Source organism: Bemisia tabaci, chromosome 10 (genome assembly GCF_918797505.1).
Source record: "Bemisia tabaci chromosome 10, PGI_BMITA_v3".
In the NCBI taxonomy this organism is placed as follows: Eukaryota; Metazoa; Arthropoda; class Insecta; order Hemiptera; family Aleyrodidae; genus Bemisia; species Bemisia tabaci.
In genome coordinates this window covers 41,723,390-41,744,346 of record NC_092802.1, presented here as the reverse complement: position 1 = coordinate 41,744,346, position 20,957 = coordinate 41,723,390, and the positions used below count along the sequence as shown (strand labels likewise).

Below are 20,957 nucleotides of genomic sequence, written 5' to 3'. Positions count from 1 at the left end.
AACTGTGATGGAACAAAAAACGAGTAGGAAAAAAGTATTAGGAAAAATTGCAGTAGGAAAAAATGTTTTAGGAAAAATGACTTGCCACGGTGATGGAGTTACGTTCTTTGCTGATGGAGTTATGTTCTTTGGTGATAGAAACGACGATATCGAAAGTTCAACAGAAACGCGCCAACTCGCATGTTTTTAAATAAAAGGTTGAATTACCTATCCTATTTAGTTTTGAATCCATCAAGTCGTAAGGTGCCAAAAGACATCTGGTTCCTATCACACATTTTTTTCAAAATAAGAAAGGAAGAAAAAAAATTGGCCTTCAAAAATGGCCCCTAAATGTGTTTCATTTTCCCTTTAAGAACTGCAACTCCTGGCTAATCTATGAAAACGTCTATGTACATGGAGAAACTAATGGTGGCCTTCTTTCTAAATAGAGCCAGAAATTGTAGTGCCAAATAAAAGTTGGTCTAAAAATTGATCATTTTTTTTTTTTTTATATAAAAAAACGAACATTTTAAAACTTAATGGCCCCTAAATATTGATGAAGCTGATCAAATTGACCCGTAAACTCAGTAAGATTGGACCATCGGTTTCCGATGAAAAAAGCGTGTTATGGCATAAAGAAAAAATAGGTGTTAGCATTCCGGGCATCTTGGATTCTTTTGATGACGTAAGTCGGCGCGGACGATTTTTATCATCGATTTCCTTGGAAATAGTGTAGTTTATGGAAAAAAGTCATTCTATATGAAGTGTTTGAAATTATATCATGAGTTGATCTAAGCAAGAAAATTGGACGTTAAGGTCCATTTTTCATACTTCGACTTGCAGATTTTGCCAGTGTTTACCTGCACTGACCTACGTCACGGGGTTAACAATCCTCAAGATGCAAACACCTCCTTTTTGTCTCTATGATGTTATGGTGTGACAAATTACCGTATTCTTTAACGAAAATGGTATATTCTTACTTTACATCGTGTTCCAAGGTACTGAGGAAGCAATCGGTGTCTTACATAATAATAACCGTTGGGTGACTGGTGAGGTCAGAAGAAACGGGTCCCGGTTCCACCGACGACGAAATGATGTGACAATGAAAAGCAAGGCCTCTCCGTTCATTACTCGTCTTTCTGGCTCTGCCGCCGCCGCGTGAAAAGATGTGGCCACGGCTGTGAGCCTTGAGATCTTCTCTAAACTAGTGCGATGATGTGCATGACTAAACCAAGCCATCTTACGTACACTATAAGCCGATTCGCACGGCCTAAAACCTACTAATGGATCGTATTCGATCGTGGTTCGATTTATTGTTTGGTTCAAGACAATCGAACATAACCCAAAACGAAAATATTGGGATTTAAGTTGGAAAAGCTGAAAATGAGAAAATTCCTAACAATTTCACTTTTCATTGCCATTTTGTACTCATACGAATCAAAAATCCACCAAAATAACCCGTTCCCTCAGATCGCTCAACTGACTTTACAGGGTATCTAGTTTTTTTTTTAATTTTGGGAAATCCTGATGAAATCCTGATTTTTGACTGCTACATCCTGATTTCATAATTTTTCCAGATCCCGATCAAATCCTGATTTTTTGCGGCGAAATATTAAAATTTCTGCATAAGCGTACGCAAAAGCATAAAAAAATCCGATCAGACGGCCGATTTTTCTCAAATCCTGATTTTACGACCGATTTTTCCTCAAATCCTGATGAAATCGGATTAAATCCTGATTGACCACAATCCTGATAGAATCAGGAAAATCCTGATGCTAGAGCACCCCTGAAATCCTGATTTTTCCTGATTTTTGACTGCTAAATCCCAGTATATATCCCTAATATACCCAGTCAATTTGTAACAACAATATGCAATTGTCATATTGCAACTTGCAATTGTCAATGCACTAACAGGGAGCTAAATTAGTTGAAGTTATTGTTCCGGAGTTGCCATTTTGTCTAGGAACTCCAAGACTGAAACCACGGACACCCTGCTAACGTATTGGATCCCTTGCGCGCATGGAGAGTTTGACCAGATAAAGAAGTAGACTCTCAACGCAGCGTGGGATATCCCCTCCATTACGGTCTGAACTTCAAGAGCGTTTCTTGAGCTTAGGAGTCGGTTTCAGAGAAAACCAGTGGCACCACCGTGTTTTTGGCGAAATTTTGCAAAATAGTACTTATATCACAAATCCCTCGTACATGCAAGAACTCCATTCTCTGACTTTTCAAGTTTTTCGGACCGCCGGAAACTGTCTCATAATAAAAACGGCTGAAATTTGGCAACGTTGGACAACGGTTGAGTCAACTCTATTGAGACGAGACTGGTAAAGTCGCGTGAACGGCCGTCAACTCTGTCACTCCACAGCTCCTGTGTCCTAGTCTCCGCCCCACGCTGCCAATTCGCCGCTCCGATGCCTAGCCAAACCAAACCCAACTCAGGTCAACGAAGCTGAGGATGAAATAAGAATTCACTAAAATAGATCTTCGGAGAGGCATAATTTCGGCTCGGAGCGCCTTCATCTGGTCGTGATACTCTACGTTTTGCCACGGAGTTAGTTTAGTTGCCTAAGCTAACCAAACCCAGCCCCCGACACCGAAAATTAGAAGATTTCAATTAGAAGGATCATCAAAGCGGGTTCATTTCGGCTTGGAGCTCCTTCATCTCACCGTGATACTCTACGACTTGCAGCGAGGTTAGTTTAGTTGCCTAGCCGACCGACGGATGCACGAAAAGGAAAGGATGGGTGTCGATGATAGGACAGAGGGTCACAGCTGGTGCACTGGGGACCTGAACAGAAAAATTGGGGACTTTCGGGGATATCGGGGACACCCTTCCAAAATCGGGGATAATCGGGGACATTGGAGACTAGGCAGGACCGGCAGACACCCTGTTCTTCCGCGGCTCTTAAATTTTCGATTTTGGGGCCTGCGAAACGAGTCTTTACGGGTGTTCTTTTTAGCCACGAGACGAAAATCGTCTACTGTCCTTAGTATACTATACCAATTGAAGCTATGGCAAAATTTCGCTTCGAATGAAGCTCCGGCATTGGTTACGAAAAATTTGAATTTCCCGGTCGCAAGAAAAACAAGAAACGTTTTGAAACTGAATCAAACTGCGTACTATGACGGTTTTGACAGGAGCCTCAATGAGCGCAGTGTTCTTGGGGTTTTTTTCTATCTTTGCGTTAAAGTCTCCAAACTTGCTACGTACGGTACACGAAATGATTTTGGAAATGAATCGATAGACGGCTACGACGAGAGACGAATTAAATCCTTCTACTGAATGTTTTCCTCTTCAAAATTTCATTTAAAACACGATTTAAGCAACAAACAGTACTAACATTAACTCCCAACTAGGATACGAATGTTTCTATTTAGCACTGCACTGGAAAAAAAAAACCACATTGGATCTAGAGTCCAGACTTTTGAAAACATTGACAAGAGGAATACCCTTGATTCAATCAGGTTTTTGCTTGAATCAAAATTAAATCCGCTCAAATTAAGAGGCTTGGTTCTTGATTTAAGCAAACATCCGATTGAATCAAGAGTATTTTTTCTTGTCGATGTTTATAAGAGTCTGGACTCGAGATCCAATGTTTTTTTTTTTTTTTTTTTTTTTTTTTTTTTTTCCAGTGTGATAACGAAAAATTTCAATTTCCCGCTCACATGAAAAAACCAGAGTCTACTTGAATCAAATCGCGAACTTTGATGACTTTGGTATATAAGCTTCTCAATATTTCCCCACGAGACTTCGAGACTTCCCCACCCATTGTCAACCAAAGTTTTAACAACTTGCAATACTGAGCCAAAGCGCCTACATTGAGATCGCCATTTTCATACTGCATGATTGTCACGGTTACATTTTATAAGCGATTTTACTCTAAGATTTTTGTATTTCTATGACACGGAAGTTTGAGTTTATGCATCGAAAAACATTACTTTGTAGTTTGGAGATACTTTTAGTGATGTGCGTTGCACATATCGTGTTTTACGTTAAAGGAGGAGTATCTAGGCCTTTTTCGGGCCCACCATAGTTTCTTAGACTCTGCGATTTTTTAACAATAAATTAAGGTGATTCAACGGACGCCATGCATTTTTCGTGTCAGAACGACGTACGATCTATCGCATCGATTCGTTCCATCATTTCAGCTACTTGTCATTTCTTTCGAATTTTGAGATCGCACTTCTGTTGTTTTGAGTCTAAAGATTTCATGTAACCAATTTTAAGAGAGAAATTCATTGTAATAGAGGCAGGGGTTTTTCAGAGGAAAAATATAGCATTCGATACTGATATCGAAACTGCACTCGGACGCGATATTTTTCCTCTGAATAAACCCTGCCTTTATTACGTTGAATTTCCTTGTCAAATTTGGTACATGAATTCTTATTTAGTCTCACGACAACAGAAGTGCGATCTCAAAATTGGGAAAAAATGACAAGTAGCTGAAATTATGGAACGAATCGATGCGATATATCGCACGCCGCTCTGACATAAAAAATGGCGTCCGTCGAATAACCTTAAGGTCTATATTTTACGGAATGCATCGTGATTTGGTCATTTTCGGTCTCTTTCCGGGTTTGACACTACCAACAACATGGATAGCCTAAACATGGTAAAATGGGGGTTTCCGGTCGAATGCCGACAAATCCGCATTTTCCGGCAACGCTAGCCTTTAATCCAATGTTGAGGCTGGTATTCGACCTGAAAAGAGACTTGAAAAGAGACCTGAAAAGACCAAAATATGGTGCGTTCCGTAGGTTTCTGGGCACCATTATGGACTTCGGTGCCAAATGCACCCTCCGATTTTTAACATCGCAGACCTTCCATGAGCAAACTGGACGTATTTATGCTAAAAAGAACTGTGAAAATGGAAAGATGGGGTGTGCTCGTTGGTCGAGAGCCATAGGAACGAATGGGGATTTTAAAGCGCCAGTGACGTCAGCGGCGACGTTGCCAAACCCGTCGTCGCACGGTGGATCGAGTCAATAAGAGAGGCCGGACAAAATTTGGAAACTTCAAACGCTCACAACTCCGTTTATACAAGACTTAGAGGTTCTAAAAGTGGATCCATTGGTTTCCTCGTGAAATAATCTACTGCTTGCACTCCTTGAAATTTAAAATGTGACAAAATAAACATCAGCATTTTCAGTTTTAGTCGAAAATTTCATAGCCGACCTTTCCAATTGACTCGATCCACTGCTGCGTCATTGCCGAGCCCGGTCGTCACCGCTGACGTCACTGGCGCTTTAGAATTCCCATTCATTCTCATGGCCCTCAACTAACGAGCACACCCCATCTTTCCGCTTGCACATAGTTCCATTTAGCACAATAACGTTGTGTTGAGGAAATTCAGAGTGGGTCCCGAATTGGCTTTTCCAGGGGACCTTTTCGATAATCTTCCGTTTGATACACGGAGAAAAAAACCTCGTGCGTGGGACCCGAAGTTTAGGTCATATGGATCTCTGAAGTTTTCAGATTGAGCATCTGAACACCTTAGGTCTAGCTGTCGAGGTCCGGATCACATATCGACGGTGAAACTACCAAACCACGTATATCGGTTTGCGACGTCGCAGACTTCCTGTCATACTTTATTTTTTAAATGAAAAACTACTTAACATCCAGTCTTGAAAATTTCTGTGATTTTTCCTCTTTGTGCGGAGAAAATTCCGTGAAAATTTCAAGGAATGATATTGATTTGGTCTACTTCAAAAAAATAAAATGTGAGCGTAGATTTTTAAACACCGCAAACGAGATACGTGGTTTGGTAGTTTCACCGTCGATATCTGAAACTTCAGTTCTTACATCTGAAGTACTTCAGATGTAAGAACCGAAGTTTTTCGGATGTGAGAACCGAAGTTTTTCGGATATGAAAACCGAAGTACTTCAGGCGTAAGAACTGAAGTTTCAGATGTATGATCCAAACCTCAGCAGCTGGACCTTAAGTGTTCAGATGCTCAATCTGAAAACTTCAGAGATCCGTATGACCTAAACTTCGGGTCCCACGCACGAAGTTTTCTTCTCCGTGTGGGAATTTTTTTTACGTCATAATACCTGAATTCGCACCTTGTCCCGCGGTCCGTTTCCCAACTTTCCCCGACGGGCAAAAAGCAGTGGCGAGGCATGAGAGATCGATTATCGATATTTCTCCATCTGAAGCTATGGCAAAGAATCGATTATTAAGGTGGTCATTGCGAACACCCTAACGAAAAAAAATGTGTCACAATCCTTATGCTCCTGGCAGAATTTGGCGCCAGATATTAGAGTAGTTGCACAAGCCAGAGGTATGGTCAAGTCGGCTGAAAGTGTGATTGGATCTACCATACCTCTAGCCGGTGCCCTCACAGTCAACATAGGTCAGGTTGGATTAACTATACCGTTGGCTGGTGCCTTTCCTAAAGCAGGGTGTCTAGTTTTTTTGTTTTTTTTTTTTATTTTGGGAAATCCTGATTTTTGACTGCTAAATCCTGATTTCATAATTTTTCCAGATCCTGATTTTTTGCGGGGAAAAATTAAAATTCTGCATGAGCGTGTGCAAGAGCATAAAAAAATCCGATGGGACAGCCGACTTTTCTCAAATCCTGATTTTACGACCGATTTTTCCTCAAATCCTGATGAAGTCGGGATTAAATCCTGATTAATCTCAAATCCTGATAGAATCGGGAGAATGGGGAAAATCCTGATGCTAGACACCCTGTATTACACTTGGAACTAGTGCAACTTCTCTTATAGCTGACGCCAAAATCAGCTGGAAGTATAGTTGAGATTGTGATTTTTTTTTTCTTTTTTCAGTACTGTTAGAGTGGCAGATGAATCGATTTATCGCTGAGCACGGCATGCACGCCACTCAAGGTAGATTTACACAGGTATGGACAGAACTTAACAACTGGCCTCTGATTGGCTCTCCAGCGGCCCCTTAACGTCAGCCATTTTGAATGTTTTGATTATTTTGATTTATTATGTTCGGTTTATCGTTTGTCAAAATTGTGTGGGATTTTTTGCACAATTTTGATAATGCGATATTAATTTTAACGTTTAAACGCACAAACGTTTGAATGTTAATTTGATTGTAATTTAATTAAAAAACGGGCCCCTTAACCTACGTCACGTAGTCATGTGACACGTACTGAGGCTCATGGGAAATTTTCAACTTTTCCATACCTGTGTAAATCTACCTTGACGCCACTGGTAAAAAGCGACAACACCGGATAGCGAATCAACCTTGGAACTTTTACAACTACTGAGAATGGAGTGTCTGGAGCGATCCGATCGTCCTAGCTCAGCTCCAACTCCAGTCTTGCCGCGCCGCACAGTGGATCGGGTCAATGGGAGAGGCCCGACAAAATTTGAAAACTCACAACTCCGTTTTTTACAAAATTATGAGATCTTAAACTTGGTTTTCTCGTAAAATTGTCGTAAAGAAAAATCCGGCAAAATTTAAAATTTGACGAACTGAACGTCTTTTGTAGTTTTAGTGAAGAAATTCATGTGCGACCTCTGCCATTGGTTCAGTCCATTGTGCGCCGTGTGCTTGAAGAAAACTCAACTTGCTCACCCAACAGCCTTGCCCTGAGAAAATCTCCGACGACCATTTCATACGCTCACGTTCGTTAAACGCATCGCGTTCGGAATTCTTGACCATGTTCATTCCCTCATTTCCAGGAGCTCATACCCTGATGAGAAACCAAACTTTTTTCCCACTTCCCCTCGATTTCGAAAACTACATAAGTCTACCGAGTTGTAGATATGAATACCGCAGGGGTGCAAAACGTTCCTTCAGTTTACGCTTTTATCAGCAAGACACTCATTTTCCCTACACACTTGCACACAGCGCGGTCGAAGTAATTTTGACCAAAAAATCAGCGCGGTCGAAGTAAATTTGACAAAAAATCAGCGCGGTCGAAGTAAATTTGACCAAAAGTCAGCGCGGTCGAAGTTTTGACAAGAGTTATGCGCGATGGCGATTGAAGTAAATCTGACAAAAAATCAACTCTGTTGCAAAGTAATTTTAACATAAAAATATTAGTGCGGCTACAGTAATATTATACAAGAAATCAGCGTGTTCTTATTCATGTTTACACAGAATTGATCTGCTTGAAGTATTTTTTGATTCTTCTTCAAAATCAAAGCACACTGGAAAAAAAAAAACACATTGGATCTAGAGTCCAGACTCTTGAAAACATTGACAAGAAAAAGGACTCTTGATTTAAGCTTAAATCTGATTGAATCAGGAGTCCTTTTTCTTGTCAATGTTTTGAGGAGTCTGGACTCTAGATCCAATGTGTTTTTTTTCCAGTGTACGAGGTCTGTTAGATTAGAAACCGGATTTTGGTCATAACTAGCCCACAATGCGTCCAAATTACGTTTTCTTGAGCTTTTCTGATAGCTGGAAATATACTTAAGAACGCTACGTTCACAAGTTTGAAAAATCCTAATGAGCTTCGTTGGTATGTGGCTTGAAGTAAGGCAACCTCAAGGGTGTTTTGCGATTTTTATGTTTCACCGAACTTGTCTCTCTTTTTTCGGTCTTGCACTACATTTTTCAACCCACAAGGACGATTGGAGTTTTGTCTCCATATCGTAGCCGTACACTAAAATATTGTCACCGAAAATTATCCTATCCAAAAATGTAGGATCACTGTTAGAACGTTCAAGCAGCTAAAGGGAAATTGACATTTGGTTGGATTTTCGTTCAACGGACAACAATCAAGGGGCAAGTGTACCTGAAACTCGATGCGTGTCTACATATTCTATCAAAATTGTATGTACAGAGCCTTCAGAAATATTACTCTGTTCAACAAGCTCGAAACGACCGTTTTCGAGCACTTTTGCCCGCATTTCTTCCACGTGACAAATGTCAGTTGCCGTTGAGGGTCGATTCCCATGCTCCTCATCTTTGACGAACTCCTGACCAGTTTTGAATCGTTTAACTCATTCAAAACAGTGGGAACATCTCATACAATGATCATGGTAAACTTTACTTAGCGTATACCAAAAGTTTTGGTACAAGGTATACCGAGTTTAAAACAAAATTTAATGTTGAATCTTTGTTCTATCAGTGATCGCATGATGAAAATCGCAAAACGCACCTGACTTACTCGTATTCAAGATGACACAGAATAAACACTGATCAAAATAAACAAAATCTGTGAACGTAGCGTTCTTAAGTATATTTCCAGCTATCAGAAAGCTCAAGAAAACGTAATTTGGACGCATTGTGGGCTAGTTATGACCAAAATCCGGTTTCTAATCTAACAGACCTCGTATTTGGACAGTTTTCAGCAAAAAGTGTGCTCTTCTCTTGATTTTCATTCATCAAAATTCTTTTAGTTGAGCTAAATTATCAGAATTTCAGCAATGCCTAACAGATAAGGCACACGGTACCGAGCGTCGACGCGATCTGAAAAAAAGCTGACGCCGCGAATTCGAATTATCGCGGGCGCGCACCGCTTGGAAGTTGGAGCGCCTTCAACGGCGTAGATATGCTTCAAACACTACACTGATGAGGTGATGTGCAAATTGCCTATGCTGCGCCTGCCAGAGTGTACACTGTTCACCCGCGAGATTTTTCTCGCGGGATCGTGAATATTCTGCTGCCCTTAAGTATCAATTAGTTTCATTTTTCGGCCGATGGAACTAACGTTTTTGTATGTTTTTTCTATTTTCTTTCTGAAGATTTGAAGATTCAAGAGGTCAATAATGGCGGCTCAAGTGCAATGACATAAACCTTAAAATGGTTTATGTAAGCTGTGGAAGAAGTTATTCCCGGTTTCTGGAAAAAATTCCGTGATTTTTTCCTGAATTTTTTTCATTCCCCGATGAATTCCAGTATCCCGATTTTTCCCGGTCCTAAACACCCTGATTTAATGATGAGGTGCGACATTGACGCGAGAAAAGATAAAAAATGAAACTCACAGGCTTGCTAGGATAATTCGGAGGTGTCAATGGGCTGCTTTACCTGAAACATACAAAAAAAAAAATATTGAATGCTATATTACTGGTTCTGGAGGAATCCTCAGTTTATCGCCATAAAAAGGACAATGGGCCGCTAGAGGAGATCTGAGCCAACGAAATAATTTTCAAAAGTGATAGACAAAGCAATAGACAAAGGAGACGAAGAGAAAATGGAGCGATCCTATTGGTGGAAGCGAGTGGTTACAGTGGACAAAGGAACTATGTAATAGACTCAGTAATGGCAACCCAAGAGGGACTTCGTAGCTACTCCACACTGGTAAAAAAAACATCTTGGGCCAATGCCGCGGTGCATTGACTTAAGAGTGCAGTTTCTTGTCGCCGGATTTAAGAGTCTTGAACTCTTGTTTGAAGCGGATTTTGCATTGATTCAATTCAAAATCCGCTTTAAACAAGAGTCCAGACTCTTAAATCCGGCGACAAGAAACTGCACTCTTGAACCAAGAGGTTTTTTTTACCAGTGCATCATTTGGACATAATTATGGTAAAAGGAACTATGTGCATAGGGTTTGTGGGCAACATAGTTCCTTTCAGCATAAATACGTCCATTTTACCCCTTTGACAATCCCCCGTCTCAACCAACAGGATCGATCCATTTCCCTCGGTTTTCGTTGTCTATAGCTTTGTCTATTAATTTCAATACTCAGCCCGTGGAGGAAAGCGTCATATGTTCCTTCTTCGACATCTTGAGAAGAAAACAATTCACACAACCAAAGCAGTGGCGTGGCGTGAATGATCGATTTTCGATATTTCCCCATTTGAAGCTATGGTAAAGAATCGACCATCAAGGAGTTCGTTGCGGAAACCCTGTTCATCGATCCTTTTCCATTGGTTTAAAGGGCAGATCAATCGATACATCGAAAGGCACCCCCACTGAATCGAAGGTTCGGAAATCAACTCATGAACGAGGCTTTGACAAGTATTTTCAACACAGATAAAATTAAGCCTAAATTATACAAATGAAGTAATGGAGAATTGGCATGAAAATTTTTCATTGCTTCATCTGAAAGTGCTTAAAGAGCTGATTTCGTTGTATTTTTTATAATTTTTTTCTGATATGGGTAATGGTATAAAAATAGATTTAAAAGTGAGAAACTGCACCGCCTAGTGACATCATCTGGCGGCACTTCCCGTTTAAACGCATGTATTTTAGCAGATTAGATCATTTTGTCGTATCTCCTCTAATAATTGTTTGATTTATGAAGCAAGGGTATCCTCGTGTTCAGTTCACTCAGTAGTTTCCACTTAAACACGATATTCATCGTGTGACGCCTGCAAATTCTCTACTCCAGAGTGTCTACTCAAACAGACTGGCCAAAAATCAGTACTTTCACATTACTTTTCCAGTCCATTCCCGATAAATTCAGTGCCTCCTCATAAGAGAAATTCAGTACTTTTCCAGTATACCTACAATTGAATCAGTGAGAACGAAAACACACCAACTCGGGAAAATGAAAATAATCAAGACAAGCGCAAAACTGCACAGAAGGTGAAGAAGTTAGTTAGAGAAAAAGATTTTTGCTGCCGGAAGACAAGTACTCATGGACACTTTAAAGGTCCAAGTTGGAACAGGTGCGCTAACTTCAATGACCTCTACGTAAATTAGCTGTCTCCACTCTCCAATGAAAATTGATTATTTTCGAGTTACCGAGTTGGTGTGTTTTCGTTCTCACTGATTCAATTGACGAAATTCGAAAATTTTCAAAAATTTGAAATTCTCGCTCGCCATGGCGACAAAAATGATTAAAATTCTGGACCTTCTCGTGAAATTCCGCATTTTTTCAGGACTCCCGGAGGGCCCTTAAAAAATCAGTACTATATCCGGACTTTCCAGAAATTCCGGACTTGGAGACACCCTGCTATTCGAATTTTCGCCATTTAAAGTGATTCGATGGATGTTATTTTTTTGTCAGAACGGCATGCGACATATCGCATCAATTGGTTCCATTTTTTCAGCTACTCGTCATTTTTCTCAAATTTCGAGATCACAATTCTGTTGTCAGGAGACTAAAGTACTCACTTTCCAATTTTAACAAAGAAATTCAACGAAATAAAGGCGTGTTTTTTTTTAGAGAGAAAACATCGCATTCGATACTGATATCGAAACTGCACTCGAATGCAATATTTTCTCTCTAAAAAAACCACGCCTTTATTACGTTGAATTTCTTTGTTAAAATTGGTAAGTGAGTGCTTTAGTTTCCTGACAACAGAATTGCGATCTCAAAATTGGAGAAAAATGACGAGTGGCGGAAAAAATGGAACCAACCGATGCGATATATCGCATGCCATTCTGACACAAAATATGGCGTCCATCGAATCACCTTAAGCAATGTTAGTTGTAAACACTTGTATCTTCCTCAGAAGTCGACTGTGTACACCCTTACGATTTTTCTCGGAAATTCGGCAACGGGGCGCACGTCTCACGAGGAGGGCTCAGCGGGCGAAGGGGTTCGGGGTTCGAGACCCTTGGAGGGTCCGTAAACAAAGAGCGTCCCAGTTATATTGCGTTGTTAGTGGGTCTCACCTGCGCGCTGCGCCAGGAATACGGGAACAGCTGATGGGTCGCGGCGAGGCGAGGGGGGGAATGGGGGAACTGATTTTTCGACCTGGTTGCACACGTAGATGTACCGGCAAGGTTGCCACAGAATTTAGAAAATAAAATTCCACGATACATTTTGGCGAAATTCCCTGACAATTGAAGATGTGACGATGGTTATAAGGCATAATTGAAAATAGTTTTCAGGCATTTGTCGTTCGAAACCTCAAACCCATTCAAGAAAGCAAATGAAAGTGATTTAACAAATTTTCCCTGACATTTACGTCATTTTCCCTGACATTTCCCGGTTTTTCCTGAATTTTTATAATTCCCTGACATTTCCCCGTTTTTTTTTTCAAAAACCGATTACACATAACTCGTTTTACCCATTACCCATTTCAGTCACCTGAAGATGGGCGGGCAGCCCGCCCGAAATGGTCATCGTGCGTAATTAATGAAAAGTAAGTCATTTAAGTATAAGCGGTTTTCGAAAAAAAATTAATTGGTATCGAAAAAAAGTTTTCATAGTGCCAATACAGTGTTAGAAAAATTGTGCAGTATGCTACAACATGAAGTTACAAATTGACTTAAAATCGTGTTAGAAGAGTGACTTTAGACTTCTTACGGGGAAACACAAATTTAACGTTCCGTCTTGCTAAAATATGCACTCAATTCAGGTCCAGTGGTGGAGCCTTTGTGCCCTTAATTCTTGAATACACGCCAAATCTGGCAGCCACGCAAAGGCATTTCGCCGGGACTGGACCCGTTGCGCCCAGCGTTGCCGAAGTAGGCGACTGGGAAGGAAAACATAAAGAACCCTGCGAAATCCCGGTCTCATCCTGCACGCAATCAATTCTATCTAAACCTGTTGTTGACGGACCCACTCCACACCCCCCCACAAGAGCCCATACTCACTCCCCCCGAGTTGTTGACGGACCCACATCCCACCCCCACAGCCACACTCCCGTGCTAAGGAAAAACGCCGTATGAACCTACATGTGTTGCCAAAGTTCCATTGATAAAACACGCATTTCCTGGTAAACTTATGAACATTTTTCTCTCAATTTTTCGGATGATTTTGTTCGCAATTTCACCTAAAGCTCCCGAAAATGTCAAAGAAAAATATTCATAACTTTCCTTAAAACAAAGCTTTTTATCGAAGGAAATTTGGCAACTCTCGAATGTTCAAACGGCGTCTTCCTTAGCACGGTAGCACAAGGGTTACGAGAGAATATGCGTGTGTGTGTGTGTACTTTTGTGCAATTCTTTGCCTGCGGAGTTCTCGCCACCAAGTTGCAATTTTCCCCAACATACATCGGGGTTGCCATCATTTCTTCATCTTAAAATTCCCTGTCGTTCCCTCACTATTTTTGCTTTTCCTTGACTTCAAAATTTTTTACTTCCCTGACTTTCCCTGATCATCGAACAAACTTTCCACCAGGCTCTGACTGGCCATAAGGCCAATCTACCATTGGCAGATACGCCCCCTTGGCGCGCCGAAAACGCGCCCCTCTGACACATAGCAAAATAAGAAGAGAAAAAAATTACGATCGAGAATATCTGCAAAAAATTTCTTAAATGAACGGAAGAAAAGAGAGCTGGGAGTGAAGAAAGGTGCTTTTACGAATGATAGTGACGGACAGAGGTCCAAAAACTACTTTCTGGAGCGTAAACACTTTTCTGTGAAATTTCACCTTTTTTTGACATACGGCGCTTTATCATACCCCTCCTTCATTCGCTACGTGTAACTCCCTCAGAAGCTATGGTCGATTCGAATTTTAGACGTACGCTCCCTTTATAGACCTCTTGAGAGACCTTTTAACATATTTCTTCCTTTTCAAAATGACTATTGATTTGGACATACCATAGCATGTCTCGGGCAAACTTAACCTTAATTTATCTCGAAATTAAAAAATAAGAGACATCTAAAATGTAAACGCGATACAACTATTCGCGCAAGATGGATGTCCGCATTGCATATGAAAAAAGTAAGACGCGATGGCGTGAGTCGTGAACTCGCAATGCAGACTGCTCTATGCTGCTAGTTTGAAGCACCATTACGAATAAGACAAGCGCAAACAAACACAATATGGAAATAAAGCGAGGGAAAGGATGATCGTTAGCGACGGCGCAGAGATACAACTATTCGTACTTGATGGACGTCCGTGCTGCATCTGAAAAATTGAAGGCGCGATGACGCGACGCGTGAGCTCTCAATGCTCGGTTATACGCTGTCAATTAGGCGTCGCTCTGATTCGGAAGAAAAGTTAAAAAAGAGGCCTGAGTAAGTCTTTCCTATCTTCGGCTGTGTTGATACTCGTTCTCTCGTCTTTTTCCAGGTTCTTGTCTGATTCTCCTTTATCATGGATTTGTAGACCCTCGCCCTGAGCTCGTGTAAACCGCAGCACTGGCTCGGTTCTTTTGGAAATAATGGTGCTTGGCTGCGTCTAGTGACTTTAATTTTTAATGTTTTCTTTAATTTCAGAAGTCGGTCGGTTACTTCAATACGTTCAATTTTGCAATTTTTACTCTGTACGCTTAATAATCTTTGAACCTCAAAATAGCGTAAACTTTGGGCTGCTTTGCCAAAATTTTCTGGACCCCTCTCCACGTAGGGGATGCCCTACCAGGAATATCACATTGCATTATCACCAAGGGTCTACGCCCTCAGATGCGAGCCAGTCCGACCCTGCTTTCCACCTATTTTTGTTTAAACTACGCTGACCTGCGCTAAACTTCGACAAAATCCTTGTTTATAGATTCGATGGGTCTCTTGCACGCAAGAGGCACACTCACAGCCAAATAGATAAACTCTGTCCAGGTAAAGCATGGTGTCTGGTTTTCTTGGCAAAGCTCATTCCCTGATTTTTCCTGTTTCCCTGATTTTCAGAAGCTCATTCCTGGATGAGAAACCAAAGTTTTCTCCCACTTTCCCGGGTTTTTTGGGGGGAAAGGAAAATAATTTTCCAGAGTTTCAAATATGAATATAGATTTCAATTAATCTTACAGCCATTTCTTTAGCGCACATTCAAAATTTTAATTAAAAAAATGTTCTTGATGTTGATATTATCTGGTTGCAATGAAAGCTTCTACATTATTCCCGGTTTCTGGAACAAATTCCCTGATTTTCCCGGTTACTGGCACAAAGTCCTCGATTTCCCGATTTTCCCGGTTTCTGGAACAAATTCCTTGATTTTCCCCTGACTTTCCCGGTAAATTTTCATTCCCTGATGAATCCCGGTTTTTAAAGAACTAGACACCATGAGGTAAAGTCGCACAAAATTCACGTTGGACACGTCAGAATAGTCTGACAATCCATTCCTTAGTGCGCAATCTGCGTAGTTTGCAACACGCTTTTCAAGTGTCCCGCGCATGCGGTCAGTTTTTCTCAGTCACCGCCGACAAGGTTTGCACAGATTGGAGTAAAAAAACGTCAACCCCGAAAAGCAAATGAAGGTGTTTGACGATTTTTCCCTGACATTTTCGTCACTCTTCCCTGACTTTTTAAGAATCCCCTGACATTCCCCGGTTTTCCCTGACTGTGACAACCCTGTGCCGACCCCTCCTTTTGAGATGAACAACAATGCGACCGGGAGGACGGCAACGGCGCACAGTGGATTCAGTCAGATCGAGAGGTCGGACATGAAATTATTGACTTAAACTGATAATTTTGATGTTTATTTCGACACATTTTGAATTACGAGGGGTGCTCCTGGTCGAAAATTTTACGAGGAAACCAATGAAACCACTTTTAGAACCTCAAAGATCTGTATAAACGGAGTTATAAGCGTTTAAAGTTTCCAAATTCTGTCCGACCTCTCCTATTGACTCGACCCAAGGTTGCCACAGAATTTAGAAAATGAAATTCCTTGACATTTTTCGGACACATTTTGGTGAAATTCCCTGACGATTGAAGATCTGACGGACGGTTAAGAAGACATAATTGAAAATGGTTTCCGGGGAAAATTTCTTGTTCAAAATCTCAAACCCATTCTAGAAAGCAAATGAGGGCGATTTAACAAATTTTCCCTGAAATTTTCGTACATAACATTAAGTCGCTTTCACAGCGCAGCCTCGCGCTCTGCGACGCCCAATCGCCATTCTGCCGTGCTAAGGAAGAACGCCGTACGAACCTTCGGGAGTTGCCAAATTTCCCTTGATAAAATATGTATTTTTGAGAGCATTCATGGATGCCTTTCCTTGAGATTTTCAGATCTTTTAGATTAAATTGCGCACAAAATTGTCTGAAAGTTTTGGAAAATAATATTCGCAATTTTCCCAGTAAATTCGGTTTTTTATCGGAGGAAACTTGGCAAAGTATAAAGGTTCATACGGCGTTCTTCCTTAGCGAGACAGCATTGCCCCCTATCCTCCCAGAGACCATCAGGCAATTGGCACCTTTTGATCTCCTCCTCCACCCCTTGTCGCCAACCTTCCACAGGACGTCCACGCCGTCGCCTTCCGGGAGGAACCCAATCGCAAAAAGTAGAGTCCTTTTATACCCAGAGTTAAGACACCTCACTTTTGGCTTGGCCAGGGTTGGGCTGAAAGTGGCCTAAAAACAAAAATCCAATTCTGATTGGTTCTCGCTCATGGAGGCCGAACGATGTGCACCAAGTTGGCGGTACCTCGAGTGTGAACAAGAATATGAACATATTACCTAATTGTGGATGTGTCAAGAGTAAATTGTTATTTCCATCGGTCCAAATGAATAGATTAAGAAATTATTCACAAACCAATCTCATTTTCTTTTTAATTGATCAATTTGTTGATGTTGTTGTTTTTAAGTGACAGACATCGCAGGATTCCTGGTCTTTATCCCTCAATATCGTTCGTTTGGGTGCACTCGTTTCAGCCTCCATGGCTAGCCAAGGCCGGCTGCCAGTCAGCTGATAATCGAGTTGTCTTAACTCTGGGTATAAAGGGACTCTAGCACAAAGGACATTTTCGTCATTGTCCCTAACATTTCCCGGTTTTCCCTGACTGTGGCAACCCTGTCGACCCACTGTGCGACGGGCGAACTGAAACCTGTCGCGACCTGTTCTGGGTAAGGAAACAGGAGCTAGGCAGAGCAGGTGACCGACGCGATGGAGACTGTTGCTTCGGATTACCACCAGGATGGAGGAAGGGCGCGGGGACGCCACGGCTGCTCCGGTCTCGGGATGAAAGGAATCCAGATGACACGCCACGCAAATACAGGAGAAGACGGACCTCAGGGGGACGCCAAAAGGTCCCTCCACGAAATCACGAATGACCGAACCACGGGCGCGGAGCATCGATTCAGACAAAGGCACCGGAGCTGCCGTCACAGAACATACGGCCTATACTGCCGTGATAGCCAAGAGAGCAGTACGTGAAAAGATCAAGTCAAGAGAAAGCGGGCTCAGATGCGTCTGACCGGAAAATGTTATTCAAAGAAGCCTCCGTTCTTTGTCAAATTCCCACTGACCGTCCGAAAGACTCTCCTGCGGACCGATTATTGAAATTAATAGACAAAGCTATAGACAAAGAAGACATAAGGAGTATGGGGCGATCTTATTGGTTGAAATGGGTGGTTCCTATAGACTAAGGGAGAAAATTATGGACTTACTATCGGGTCCCTCGTGGGTTGCCGTTAGTTAGTCTATTACTTATCTTCTTTGTCCATTGCAACCACCCGCTTCCACCAATAGGATCCCTCCGTATCTCTTTTGTCTTCTTTGTCTATAGCTTTGTCTATCAATTTCAATAATCGGCCTGCTGGAAATCGTTTGGATGATTAACGATCCACTGATTTTATTTCGAGTACATAAAAAGGGTGTTTTTCATTTTCATGCTAGGCTAGTCTTAGGCAAGACGGCCGTAAAGGTTCAGTTACACGATCAAATTGAGCCATCAAACTGAAGCTCTGATTGGTGGAAAAAGACCTGAGGTGAGGATGCGACCAATGAGAGGCCCAATTTGATGGCTCAATTTGTTCGTGTAACTGGACCTTAAGTGCCATCTTCTGCATGCTTTCGCGGTTGCGTTATGGACACACAACAAACACATTTTCAGGTTAGAAATTGGCAGAAGAGGGCGGCACTCTACTTGAAAGCACTGTTTTCGTCGGCTTTCTGAAGGAATAATATCACGGCTGTCTTGCCTGAAACTACGTCATTTTTTGCGCACTTACAGCTTTCTCGCATGTCTTGTTTTGAGACAATGGAGAATTTGCAGGTGTTTGAAATTATGTACATTTTATGTTTAAAATGAAACTGTTAAGAAAACTGAGCACGAGGATATCCTTGGTTTCTAAATCGAACAATTATTGGAGGAAATATGACAGAATAACCTAATTTGCCGAAATACATGTGTTTAAATGGAAAATGCAACCAGATGACGTCACAAGGAGGCATATTTTCCTCACTTTTAAATCTATTTTCCTCCGATTTACCATTTCAGAAATGAAATTATAAAAGGTACTGCGAACTCAGCTTATTGATCACTCTCAAATGAAGCAATACAATTTTTGTGTGCAAATTCTCCATAAAGATGAATTTTGCAACATGGAAATGTACTTATGTCCTTTCGTGAGAGAGACGACGATTTCTAACGACCAAGGCCGATGTCGCGCTCATGGTACCTAATCAAAAAATCCTAGGGATTTACAGACAACAAATGGACTACGTTTTGCAATTTGGAACTATAAATTCTAGCCCGGTTTAAAAACAACGTACGTGCCATTAGTTTCCCTATGCACATAAGTGTCTTTTCCAGAAGAGCCAGAATTTATAGTTCCAAATTGCAAAATGCAGTCCAAATTATTGTTACTGTGGCCCGATTCACTGCCATCAACCCGGCACAGGCGCAAAATAAATTCACGCTTGCCCGACGCGGCAACCGTGCGTAGAGAGCGGGGGGGGGGGGGGGGAGGCGCCGCCGGCCGCGGTCTTGTTGACTACCGGTTTGTTTACACTCGTAGTTGCGCGTCTGGCCGCCAGAGAGCGCCACGCTGCGGGGACAGACTGTTGCCCCGGGTTAGGAACACCTTCGGAGGTGGTAATCGTTTCACCGCTTCGTCCTTGACGATGGGATAGATGGATAGATAACGCGCAGCTCATCCAACGTTGCCGCACTCCTTCGAAATCGTGATGGACAAAAGCACGGTTTTTCCGATCTGTACAAGGGACAAGAGACTTTAGCGCATAGAAACTCGAAGTTGGGTAGAGTCTGAGCCAAATAAGTTTACGCATTTTTGGTCTGCGGCGGCAGATCCGCCATCTTGATTCTTGCATTCGCTTTACATGTAAAAGTGACGTCGGACGATCTTTTGATGCAGCCTAGAAGTGCGTAATCTTATTTGGCGTTGACTCCAGTTAACACAAAAGCAGAGGAATTATTACCAACGAATAAGAAGGGGTATCGATAAGGGCCGTTTTTGGGCCCAGAATTACCCAAATCTGCGATACTTTGCTTATTGAAGATCTATATTCAACGGAATGCAGCATGATTTGGTAATTTTCGGTCTCTTTAGGGGTCTAATGCTGGCCTAAACACGTGTCTCAAGACTGATGTTGGCAAAAAAAATGTGGGAGAATAGGAGTTTTAACAGTTTTGCCGACTAGCGAGAATCGCCACTGTCGCAGACCGGAGGAGCAGGGACAGCAAGGTTCAGAGAACAAGGCTGCTGCGCTAAGCGAAAACGCTGTATGGACATTTATATGTTGCTAAATTTACACGGAGAAAAAAACCTCGTGCGTGGGACCCGAAGTTTAGGTCATATTGATCTCTGAAGTTTTCGGATTGAGCATCTGAACACTTTAGGTCTAGCTGTCGAGGTTCGGGTCACACATCTGAAACTTCAGTTCTTACATCTGAGGTACTTCAGATGTGAGAACCGAAGTTTTTCGGATGTGAGAACCGAAGTTGTTCGGATGTGAAAACCGAAGTACTTCAGTTTCAGACGTGTGATCCAAACCTCAGCAGCTGGACCAAAAGTGTCCAGATGCTCAATCCGAAAACTTCGGAGATCCATATGACCTAAACTTCGGGTCCCACGCACGAAGTTTTTTTCGCCGTGTACTATGATAGAACAACAATTTTTGAGGAGAGTCATGCATATCATTCCTTGGAATTTCAGAAAAAATGGTTTATAGTGCGAACGACATTGTCGGAGAAATTGGAAGAAAAAATTCTCAGCTCTCCCAATAAATTCTACTATCAGGAGAGATTTGGCAACGCCTGAGGGTACATACGGCGTTTATACTAAGCACGGCGCGGAGGGTTCCGAAGGAAGCGAACCTGACCCGGGACTGCAACTGGATGCCGGATGCCTCCTCTTTTTTTACGCGTCAACATCTGGGTTCGGGAACAAAGGACAAAGGATCCAGAGCTACTTCTCAGAAATCTCACTCTACCGTAAACATCCCAGACCGAGCTTTCTTCGATTCTTTCTTCTCTTATTTTGGTACCTAGGTATCCCAGTATGTACGTGTGGCAAGGATGAGC

At 41.9% G+C, this 20,957-nt stretch overlaps 1 protein-coding gene across 3 annotated transcripts in view; it reads right to left on the bottom strand.

Annotated features, from left to right (window-relative positions):
• The window catches only part of LOC109031941 (uncharacterized), a 73,411-nt gene that overhangs the window by 31,059 nt on the left and 21,395 nt on the right, over window positions 1-20,957 (bottom strand). Inside the window, exon 2 of one of the 3 annotated variants that reach the window (XM_072305262.1) lies at window positions 9,896-9,938. The exons of the other annotated variants lie outside the window; for them this stretch is intronic. The gene's annotated coding sequence lies outside the window, so the exon portion shown is untranslated. The remainder of the gene's footprint in view (window positions 1-9,895; window positions 9,939-20,957) is intronic. 3 annotated transcript variants of the gene reach the window in all.